A 12,518-nucleotide genomic window follows, 5' to 3' on the forward strand; every position below is an offset into this window, starting at 1 on the left:
AAGACAAATAATAAAGATCTACCTTCTCAAGGCTTATGGTGTAATGAAGATAGAAAGTACGTTAAATATTGTAATGCAGTGTTAAGTTCATTTCAGATCATCATACAGGGTGTTGTGGGTTTACAGAACAATTGAGAAGAACAGCAAATGCAGTAGAAAATTGATGTGTAGAATGCCAGATGTCTGAAACAGAATTTTGATGTCAGGAATCTGCAATTTCTTTTCACTATAGTGAAAGTTGCATGTGGGTAAATGGGAGGAGACTTGACTAGAACTCCAGAACCTAAAGCATAAAATTTAAATTTTAATAAAAGGTAGAAAAAGGTAAATATACTATCTATGGGTTTACTTGAAAAATTTTCTATGTGTGGTAGAGGGGCTGATTTCCCAGTGCTGTTAGCTTTCTGATGATTAATCTATAATAAATATCTGAACTTTCCAATTCTCTCACTGTACACTTGGCTAGTTCTATCAACTGTATGAGCCCTAATTAGCAATAAAAAATTTATTTTTTAATACTAACTGCTGCAATTGGGATTTAAAATAAAAACTGGGATAATTGAGCTCCAATAATTAGCTACAACATGGATTAAGGAAAGGATATGTGTCAGACACCATCTTGGGAATTTATACACATTTTTATTTCATTCTTACCACTGTTCATGATACTGGCACTAGTATCTTCATTAAGTGGATATGGAGGTTTTCTCAATTAAGTGTAAATATCTTGACCAGGTTTGCAAAAGTAATAGGTGACAGAAGAGTCTTAATCCAAGTGTGCTTGATTTAGAGTCTGCACTTTCTACCCCTCTTTCCTTCCATCCCCAGTAAGCCTAATTACTTCTGCAAAGTCATAAGTTTTATCACATCAATAGTTCTTCAAAATGTGATTCCTAGATCAGCATCATTTGGGGACATTTAGACATACAAATCCCTAGGCCATATCTCAGACCTACAAAATAAAAATCTCTGGAAATGGAGTCTATCAATGAGAGTTTTACAAATCCCTCTAGCTTACTCTGGTGCACAAAAAAAATTAAGAACTACTGTATCAGGGTTTTATGCTGTGTTTCTCAACCCTGAATCTACATTGGAATCATCCCGAAGGCCTGAAAAATACCAGTACCATGGTAACCACCTCAGAGATAATGATTTTTAATTATTCCGAAATGAGAAATGTGTGTGTGTCTTTGTGTGTGTGTATGTGCAGATAAACACACATGATACAAACATACATACATACATACATACATTTTCCCAGGTGATCTTAAATGTGTATTTAAAATTGAGAAACACTGTGGTATATCAGTGCTTCTCAAGTTTAAGATATATTTAAATCACCTTTGGATCTTGTTAAAATGCACATTCTGGTTCAATGTGTCTAGCTGAAGCTGATGTTCTGCAATTCTGATGCTGAAATTTTGCAATTCTAAAAATCTGCTAGATAATAGTCATTCTGATGGTCCATGGTACATACTAAACAGTAAAGTATTATATTTAACATGCCACTGTATCTGAAATATAAGATTTTTGAAATCTTTCAATTTGTTGCCAAAAGGAGGCGATATTTCTTTGTCTATGAGTGTGGGCTGTGTTGTTAAAATGGGTTTGAGATCTTGCTTCACTAGGGATTAGCTGTATAACCATAAGCAAATTTTTTACTCTCTCCATTTCTCAGTTTCTTTATTTTTAAAGTAATTTTCAACGTTATTTTTAATGATAATAATGGTAACTACCATAATGCTTTTCTGAATATTTAATAAATCAATCAATAAAGTGATTATTACAGTGTCTACCATTTCATAAGTGGTTAATAATTCATTATTATTTTTATTAATAGTATCATTATAAACTTTCATTTCTAGTTTGACCTTGATTAGAGCAATTAAATATTGACTTATGTTCTTATGACTTATATCAAGAATAAGATTATACTGAAAAATTACAAACACAATTGAATTAAAACAATGAGAAAGCCACAAAACATTTATTTATTCTCAGCATCAAAATGTTAGACACTCAAGCAGGAAGTGTAACATTCAACAATGCATATTTTGCAAAGCAATGTAATTTGCTACTAGGTACAGCAATTTTAATCACTCTACTAGAGCTTTAACAAATTCAAAATAATAGTCTATGGAATGAATTTCACAGTAGTCTATGGAATGAATTCTTGTGACCTGTTTAGACATGTAATCTGTTCTGAAACTACTTAAGTCTGGAGACACATGGTTTTCAGCAGAACTATTCTTTGATCCAAGTACTTCCCTATTATAAAGGATTTCTTAAGCATTTCTCCACAACCAGTGGTCCAAAACAGCATTAATAAAAGTTTGTTGAATATAATAACTAATTAAATTCATAGTTTCTGATTTTAACAGACCCCAAATTGATTTATATTTTCTATTAGAGAGTTTGACCTACTTAGTAGATTAGAGAACTTTGTGATCTGAATGATATTCCTGCCTGACAGCAGGAATTCACATTCCTTGAGGACTTACCTTAAGTAGGACTCATTAGTCCTCTGTAGTCCAGTGCCCCAGCTGCCTATGCTGAAGACAAAAGGGTAGCCAATTTAATTAACCACAGCCTCGAGGAGCATAATTCATTATCAATTTTTCCAAGTAATTTAAGACTATATCAATGCTCCCAATGAAAGGCTAGATGGAGCCAAGTGGTCTAATAAAGAAAGAAATCCCTTAAATCTAATTGCTCTTTTGACTATTTAATTGAAGGCAAAATTAGAGGCCATGACAAGACCACAAAACTTATCATCCGAGTAGAGAGACCTATATTTCTTTTATGTGATAAGAAGTCAATAAAGTACACAACCAAGCTTTTTGGGGAGAACTGTCTGTTATTCATTGTACAAAATACTGTAGCCTTTCCACTACCCTTAGCTTATGTAACTGAATTCATAGCAAATGAACAACAGTTGAAACATTTATTTTCATGTTATTTACAATAAGTATCTAACACAAATCGATAGCTAGAAATAGGTTCTCAGTGACTAATTTAATTTACTTACTCAAATATTAAGTGCCTTCCTTGTGCTGTGCTAAACAAAGAGAAGGCTAAGTAAAATATTTTTATGGCTTTTAAATGCTGACACTTTACTAAGTGATGAAAGATAATCATATATAAAATGATATGGTTAAAAATAAGAGAAATGATAAAGTTATAAGGATTGTGGGAATTGTAGGGGAGAAAATTTAAAAAAGGTGAAAATTATTTGAGTTGGGCCTGAAACAAATATTTACAATTTATAAGGGAGAAGATATGTAAAAGAGATGGCTGAACACAGGGCATACAATACCCCTAACTTTTCTCTTTTGCATGGCTGGAGAGTGAATGGGAATAAGGTAGATAGAAAATTAGACTGTTGACACCAACTACATCCTAATTTTATGGATCATGTGCTTGAATATGTTCTTTCCATAAGTTACTTCATTCTATTCCCTCAACAGATATTAAGGTATGCAATCTTATCTTCACCTTGATGAATTGAGAATTAATTTGAGAAGGTATGTGGAATGTTCAATGACATTTTCTTGATCAATGAAATCCCAAGGTTTAACTCACAGGACTTCCTGCTTCAAGCCTTCAAATCTTTTTATATACTGCACTAGCAAGAACTTGTATGTCATATTAGGAGGAATGAAATTCATTCCATAGACTACTATTAATACATTTTATTTAGGAGATCCATGATTATACTTGATTTTAACCAACATTCACACACACACACACACACACACACACACACACACACACAGCAAAAATGACCGAATTAGAAATGTAGCAATTGATTAGATATTGAATGGAAAGGGTGTCGATTTTTAAAGGCATATGGTTTTTAAAAAATACATTGTTCTTGTCATCATGAAACCAGCATCTAATAAGCAAGAAAGACATAAAGCAAAGAGATACTCTAGTCAGTACATTTTCATATAAGTCTCATTGACTTAAGAGAGCAGTAACAATAACATGCTGTGCCTTATTCAACTAGATTCAAGTAGAAGTGTAACCACAGTTTTTGTAAATTTAAGCACAATTTTAAAACACCTCAAAAGAAAGAGGTAGGAATATATCAGAAGAAGGAATTAAGTTTTGCTGCTTGGTTTTAATAAATAACAAACTCTGTAATTTTCCTAAAGTAACTAGTAAGAAAGATTTGAGGGCCTATATTGATTTTCATCTACGTTTCACTAACTCTTTGAAACTAGATGTGATTATTTCAAATTGCAGCATCCAATCTTAAAAATATCAGTGTGCATGATCTAACAGAAACATAATAATATAAATGGTTAGGAAAAACTATTTTTGACAAGCCCCTTAACTCTTGAGAAGTTCCAGTTTATTTATATTGAGCTCTACTTCTTCCTCAATCCATATGCCACTGAAATGTGTTTTATCTCTCAACTCTCCAACCTAATGTACAAGCATCTCTTTCTATAATTACAAAAACTTAGCAGTAATCATATGGAGTTGTATAGTCAATAATATTAAATTCTTGCTGCAGTAACTTGAAGATTGATTAGGTAATTGTATTATTGAATATACAGTGGCTATGGCTTCACTAGATAAAAAGAGAAGAAAATATGGGTTTAGAATTATAAAAATAGAGGAAAATATTTAAATAACATAATTGAGTGGAGAACACAAAACAAAGGTGGAAATTCTAAATATTTTCAAAGATAGAATCTGAATTTAAAGGGGCCTTAGTTATCTATCATTATATAGTAAATTACACCAAACTTAGCAGCTTAAAACTACCCATCTTTATTGTCTCACAGTTTCTGTGTGTCAGGAATCTGGGTACTGTTTACCTGGGTCCTCTAGCTCAGGGTCTCTCACATCAGGTGGAGGCCAGGCCATAGTCATCTCAAGTCTCAATTGGGAAGGGCTCTGCTTCCAAATGCATGTGGCAGGAGTAAGTTCTTTATGGATTTCTTCAACGTGGCAACCTGCCTTATTAAAGCATGCCATCCATGAGTGCAATAACATCTCCAGCATTACAGAAGTCATGGCCTCTTGTAACCTAACCATGAAAGTGATGTTCTATTATTTTTGCTGTATTCCTTTGTTTAGAAGGAAGTCATTAGGTTTATCCTATGCTCAAGGTGTGAATATAATTAAGGAAGGCATCTAGTTCATAGCCTACCTACTACAGTGCTTTTGTGTATATCTATGTTGTAAGAGCTCTCTAGAGATTATAAATACCTACTGGTATAATTTTGGTATTAAAAAGCAGAAATACTGTAAATTACCACTTACCAATAAAAAATCTAAATTGTTGTTTGAACTTTTAAATGTAAAAATATTTGTGTGTGTATTATATATATATTTTAATCAGATACTTATCAATTATAAGAAATTAGGGTTTTTTTTCATTTTTGTAATTTTAACAGCAATGAAAATATAGAATTATCTTAAAATTGTAGTTATTTGAAAATTGCAAGGTTGGACATGGTGGCTTGTGCCTGTAATCCCAGCATTTTGGGAGGCTGAAGTGGGCAGATCACGAGGTCAGGAGTTTGAGACCAGCCTGGCCAACATAGTTAAACTCCGTCTCTACTAAAAATACAAAAATTACTGGGTGTGTTGACATGCACCTGTACTCCCACCTACTGGGGAGGCTGAGGCAGGAGAACTGTTTGAACCCAGGAGGTGGAGGTTGTGGTGAGCCGAGATTGTACCACTGCACTCCATCCTGGGCAACAGAGTGAGACTGTGTCTCAAAAAATAAATTTTAAAAAAAGTAAAAGAAAAGAAAATTGCGGAGATGCATATTTGTGATTATTTATTTTATTAGGCCTTTTTCATTGCTATAAAAAATACCTGCGACTGCATAATTTATAACGAAAAGAGGTTTAATTGACTCAAGATTCTGTAGGTTGTACAAATATGGCACCAACCTCACTTGGCTTCTGGGGAGGCCTCAGGGAGTTTTTACTCATGGCAGAAGGTGAAGTGGGGCAAGCACATCACATGACAAGAGCATGAGCAAGAGAGAGTCAGGGTTGGAGGTCCCACACACTCTTGAAGTACCAGATCTCACAAGAACTCACAATCATAAAGACAGCACCAAGCTATGAGGGATCTCCCTCAATGATCCAAACACCTACTACCAGGCCCCACTTTCAGCACTGGGGGTAATAATTCAGCAGATTTGGGCAGGAACAGATATCCAAACTATATCATTTATCATTTTATCAAAGCAACTGCAAATGGGATCAAATCTCTTTAAAATTTCATGCATAGGTTAATTAATATTACTTTAAAACTATATATACATGTGGATGTGAGAAATATTCAGGGATACATAGTTAAATATTTGCATGTATTAAACAGAAAATAAATACCATTGCCTATTACTATGTACCAGAAACTGTTTTATGCATGTATCAGTAAATAAAACAGAAAAGGTCCCTGTTCTCATTTTACTTGTATCCCAGAGTGGTAATAAGACAAGTATTCAACAAGTAAAAAGACAATTGTAGATAGTGATATGAAGAAAGTAAAATAGTCGATGAGGGTGACAGTGGTGGGCAACGCTACTGAAGGAAGTCTGGGTATTGCAGGTCTCTGGGAATTTGAATGGACATCTGAATGACAGCACTGTTAATATTTGAAGGCTGAGCTTTCTAGAGAGAGGGCAAAACAAGTCCAGTGATCCCTAAAGCAGAAAAGCTACCCAACTGCTTAAGGATATGAAAGAAGAGTAGTGCAGCTGTACATAATGATAAGTAAGGGAGGTGGAGTAGTCAAAATGAATTTGGAGAAGCCCTAGGGTGTACTTTATAGAGGTTATTGTAGGCTGTGTAAGTATTTTGAAATTTATTCTAATTCAAAGCGGAAACTATTAGAAAGTTCTTAGGAGGAGAATGGCAAGAACCGGAAACAGTCTTTTAGGAAAATCTTGCTAGCAGAGAACTTGTGTTTTGAAGAGCTGTAAAGTAGATATTTGTGAAGATAGAAAACTCTAGAGCATTTTGTTTAATGACAGAAATGACCCTAGAGAAAATAATGTTCCAGAAGAGAGGTGGCAAACTGCAATTTTGAAGGATGTGGAAAGTAATTTCATGTTACAAGTGGAGAAGTTGGGCTTTAGAGAGCCTGAAGGTCAAATCAGTCATTGAAACAAGAAGACAAGTAGAGTGGATGACTGTAGATATGAGATATTGTTGTAAAATGATAAAATAACTTCTTTTTTTTTAGCAAGCCAAGCAGAATATTAGATTTTCAATAATATTTCCTTATAGGCTGAGATTCTATGATTCTCAGGTGAACATTTCTTTAATTACATATTCACTGAGATTCTATGACTTGTAAGATTAACATTCCATTATGCTACACATTTTAAAAAGGGGAAACAATCTAAACTAGCCATTCGCAAATGTTAGTATACAGCTAGATGCACTATGAGAAATATGAAAACACCGGTGAATTTTTCATGCAACAAATTTTTCATTTATTCTGGGATTATGCTCTTTTCACTACTTGTGTTTTAATGCCTTGTTTTTTATTAAATGATGATGATAAAAGACAGGAGATATGTTCAAATGTCATTAATGTGGAAAGTCTTAATAAAGCTGATGTTCGTAGAGAGAGGGTACAACTCTTCTTTTTCATTTCTGAGCATCAAACATTTTTTGCCATAGTGCTTTTTTATTTGGATTTAAAAAAAAATAAAATTAAATATTTAACTTCTGTTGTAGAAAATAAAACATTTGGAGATAACATATAAATTAAACAGAAAATAATTACTTCATGGGAGAACAAACGAACAGTAAAAAGTTTACTTGACTATTTTCAGTACTTCCATTATAACTTGATTGTTTAGAGAGGCCATTCTAGGTTCTCATTTTTAAGCATTTAAAGCATCAGTCATTGAAGAAATAAGACAACCGGCACACTTTAGCTACCTTTTCCAGCACATAAAATTTATCTTACTATCTAAAACTTATTACTTGTCAAAAATGTAATTCATCTGGGTCTCTTTAAAAATCAAGAAATGGAAACATGCTATCTTAAAAGGGAATGCTTTATTTTCCTTTTCTATGAAAAAAATGCAGAGTCAGTAAATACCCTAGAAACAATTAGTATGTGTCTATGTATATTAGAATAGAAAACTATCAACTCAGAGTGTCCTATTTATTTAAAACACCCCACTAAGGAAAAAGATGTATGATTATTGATATACTTTGGATTTTTGTTCCCTCTAAATGTCATGTGGAAATGAGATCCCCAAGGTTGGAGGTAGGGCCTAATGGAAAGCGTTTAGGTCATGGGCAGATCCCCCTTCTATTAGTTCACTTGAGAGCTGGTTGTTGAAAAGAGCACGGCACCTCCCCTCTCTCCTGCCGCCTCCTTTCTCTCCATGTGATATCTGCTTCCTTCACATTTCACCATGACTGGCAGCTCCCTGAAATGTTCACCAAAAGCAGATGCTGATGCCGTGCTTCTTGTACAGTCTATAAGCAAACAAACTTCTTTTCTCCATAAATTACCCAGCCTCAGGTATTCCTGTACAGCAATACAAAACAGACAAAGACATTATCTTTCTACTCATTTATCTATGCAGCTGGATACCTAATATGTTCTACGTATGTATGCATGTGTAAATGTATCCTCTCTCTCTCCTTCTGTCCCCCTTATGTGTGTGCATGTTATGTGTGTGTGTGTGTGTATAAAATTGTAGGTACTAGGCACCATTTTAAGCACTCTCCAAATAATAATTTTCCAAATAGGTAGGTTAAAATCTTTAAGCTATAGTAACTTTATTATAATAATTTCTGAAATTGTAATTGAGGAAATAACAATAGAAAAATGAAATGTAAAATAATTTTGATGTCATGCTGGTGCTTTCACTTATAATTTATACATCACTTTTAATGATTACTTTGAGTCCAACTTCCTTTTTGGGAAAACTAATGAGATTATGGTGTAATCTCTTTAATGGTCTCCTAAACATAAATAATATTTCTGCAATTAAATCCAAGAATGTCCAACTACTCACTTGCATCACAAGTCCAAACAATTTATTTATATAGTGACATCTGAAATGTTATTGCTGCTTCTCTACTTTTGTGGAAAGCATTACACTGTGACCAATCAATTAGATTCAAGATGTCAGATTTATTTTAATTAATAATGGTCAACATTTATTGGAAATCTATTATATCTCAGCCATTTTCCCCATCCATTATTTTGGTCAATCTTTACAACATCAAAGGTAATTACCATTGCTTATTTGCTTTGCTCATTGGAGAAACTAAGACTGCAGAAGTTCAGGGGCTAGTTAGAGGCACAGGGCTACCCATGATGGAGTCAGGAGTTGAACTAAGTTATTTTGGTTCCTAAGCCCCAAATCAATTTCAAAGTAATACATTGCTGTAGCTGAAGAGAAAATGGTTACTGGTGTTTCAGAAAGCAAATGTTTTATGTTATTCCCTCTTTTGGAAGTCAATAAAAACTTCTGCTAAACAGTAGTCATTGAGAACATATTATGCATAAAGATTCATGACTTCTGAGTACTATTAATATAAACATTTCCAACGAATTAACAAACATCTCTCAAAACCAACATATTTTTTCTTCGTTTTTGTTACCTATCAGATGTTTCTCAGGCTTCCTTGAGGTATATGCAGGAAGAGATTCATATTTTTTCTATATGACAAAATCAGTTTATTCATTTCAAAGCAGATACTGTAAAAGTTATCCCAGCCAGTCATAAAATTTTTAATTTCTAATTTCTATTTTAAAATTATGACAAGTATTGCATTCCAGATTTGTATATTTTAAGTTTGATTTTCATAGATCATGAGACAATATAAAAACTAAAATAAATTATTTGTTTCTAAAAAATAAGGTAATCATTTGATCTGGCACATTTATTTTACTAGTATTTCATTATTTAATACTGACTAGATTTCCTTTTATTATTTTCCATCTTAACAGTATTTATTTCAAACTTTCTCATTTTCTGCCTTCCCTTACCTTCCCTTCCCTCTCCTCCCCTCCCCACCCCTCCCTTCCCGTTCCTGTCCTTTTTCTTTCTTTCTTTCAACGTGAGTGCTACCATAAATATATATTTTGCTTACACATTTCACATTAAATTTCTTCACTTTTTTCAGCAGAGAAGGTGGGCACATGAAAAAATAGAAAGGACACCATACTGGAAAACAAAATATCTAGGTTCTACACTTGTGTTAAATAAACTGTGCAAATTAAATTATAGTATTTAATATCTTGGCCTCCATTTAGTCATTTCCTTAATGAAATAGTAATCTGACCTTATTTCTGGAATGGTAAGGATGAAATTATGTAAATAAAAGACAGAGAGGTGGAAATACTGGCATTTGTAAAATGTTGGAAGTGCATATATTTTAGAGGTATTATTTGGAAAACATTTCCTATGTCTGAAATTATTCCGTCTGCTTGAATCACTCTGTGGGAAATGGTATTATAACTACAAATAGTAAATTCCTCCTTGTCCTTGTCATCTTTCATAGAATATAACTCTCTTCAACTAAAGGAAATTACTTAGAAACTGTATTTTTTGTCATGATTTTACTTAAAATCTCTTTTAAAAAATGTAATAGACTTAACATTTAAAATTCTTTAGAAATGTACAGATTCTAGTGATTCTGGAATAAATACCATAAATTACAGTACTACTGGGATATAATTCTTCCCTTTGAACACAGATATTAATAATTCTTTTTAAAATAGTGGTTTTATTCAACAATGCAAGATTTTTTTCTTTTCAAGGAAGAAAAGTGGTAGATAAGCACAGTCTAATTTTTAAGGCATAATGATGTGGACCATTACTGCCAATTTCTGTGCTTAGATATTAGGGCTACATTGACCTAAAAAGTAAAACCACCTAATAAAAAATAAATGAATACATTTTATAGGTTTTCTTACTACTTTCATTAAGGTTTTAGTATATTCATATAAAGTATTGAATTTAAGCAGTTTGCATAAGATAGCATGATTCTTGTTTTTGTTTTGTACTTTGGTTTGGTTTGGTAAAGAAATATTTAATATTAGTAAAGTTAATAGCATCATTTTTCTTCGGAATAAGTTAGAGTCAGCCTATTTTTTATCAGTGTTATTGAGCAAGTTTTCTATACAAGGAACTGATTTAGGTGATTGAAATAAATTGGTGAACAAAACAGACAAAGATGTCTATATTTGTGGAACATACATTGGTCAAGGGAAGCAGATAAGAAAAATAAACATTAAAAATTACAAATGTTAGAACCTTGACGGCATTGCTGATAAAAGTTGTTTAGAGCAAAATAAGGAGATCAGAGATACCTGAAAAAAGGTGGAAAGGTGAAGATTTACACTGGCCTAAATTTCCTATGCAATCTGGCTGCTGGTAAATCAATATAACCTTCATCTACAGTAGCTATGGTAACAATAGCTACTCGAACAGAAACATCTCTAATTTCAATGACATTGTTAGCATAATTGGATTTATTTCTTACTCATGCAAACTCAAAAATATATTTCTTGGTAAATAAACGCTTCTCTTCCAAGTAGGAATTCATTCCAAACTTCTGCCATCTTGTGCTCTGCCATCTTCAAGCCTGTGGCTTCTTAGGTCGTGATTCCTCTGCTTCAAGTCAGAAGCAACATATGAGTATTTGCGAGTGGGAGCATTGAGCGCTACCTTGGGAGCACACATATCACTACAACTGCATTCCACTGGCTCAGACTCCCTGTAAGATGACTTCTATAGAGGCTTGAAAACTGCTCTGTATGCCTAGAAAAGGAGGAAAACAACTGGGTAGTCAGGTTGCCCTGTTTAAAATGATTATCACCTATCACTCCCTCTCTCTTACTTTAGCCATACTAACTTCTTTGTTGTTTTTAGTGTACTCAGATGCATTCCTGCAAGAACTTTACATTGATAATTCTAAATGCCAGACTACTTTTCTGTAAATATATATGTACATGGCTCCCTCCCTTGCTTCATTCCTGCCATAGATCAAGGGCTACTATACTACGGAGATCCCTCACACGTTATCATTTTATGCTCTCCTCTTTCTCTTTTACTGTTTTCCAAATATGTATACACACACACACAGACATACATATACACACATACACACACACTTATGATATATAAATTATATAATGTATATATAATACAAACATAATTAACATATAGTATTTGTTTTAAATAAATAATGTGTCTCTGTTTTTATTTCCATCCAGTAATTTCTGCTTTGGAAAGTTAAATATTAGATTGAGAAGTTATATTCTGCTTAATTTGCCTGAATATATGTATCTTCCTAGAATATTTATTTATTTTCTGTGTGCTTAGCAAAAAGCTATATGAGTATAGATTTTTACATTATTTCATCACAGCATCCCCAGCATAAAAAAAAGTCTGTACCACATCACAGGTACTCATTAAGTATGTGTTGAATGAATGAATGTGTGAATATCTCTATAATGAAATTTATTCTATTTGTGGTTTTATATCATGAAGGCAAAAA

The sequence above is a fragment of the Papio anubis genome, chromosome 3, assembly GCF_008728515.1.
Source record: "Papio anubis isolate 15944 chromosome 3, Panubis1.0, whole genome shotgun sequence".
NCBI lineage: Eukaryota > Metazoa > Chordata > Mammalia > Primates > Cercopithecidae > Papio > Papio anubis.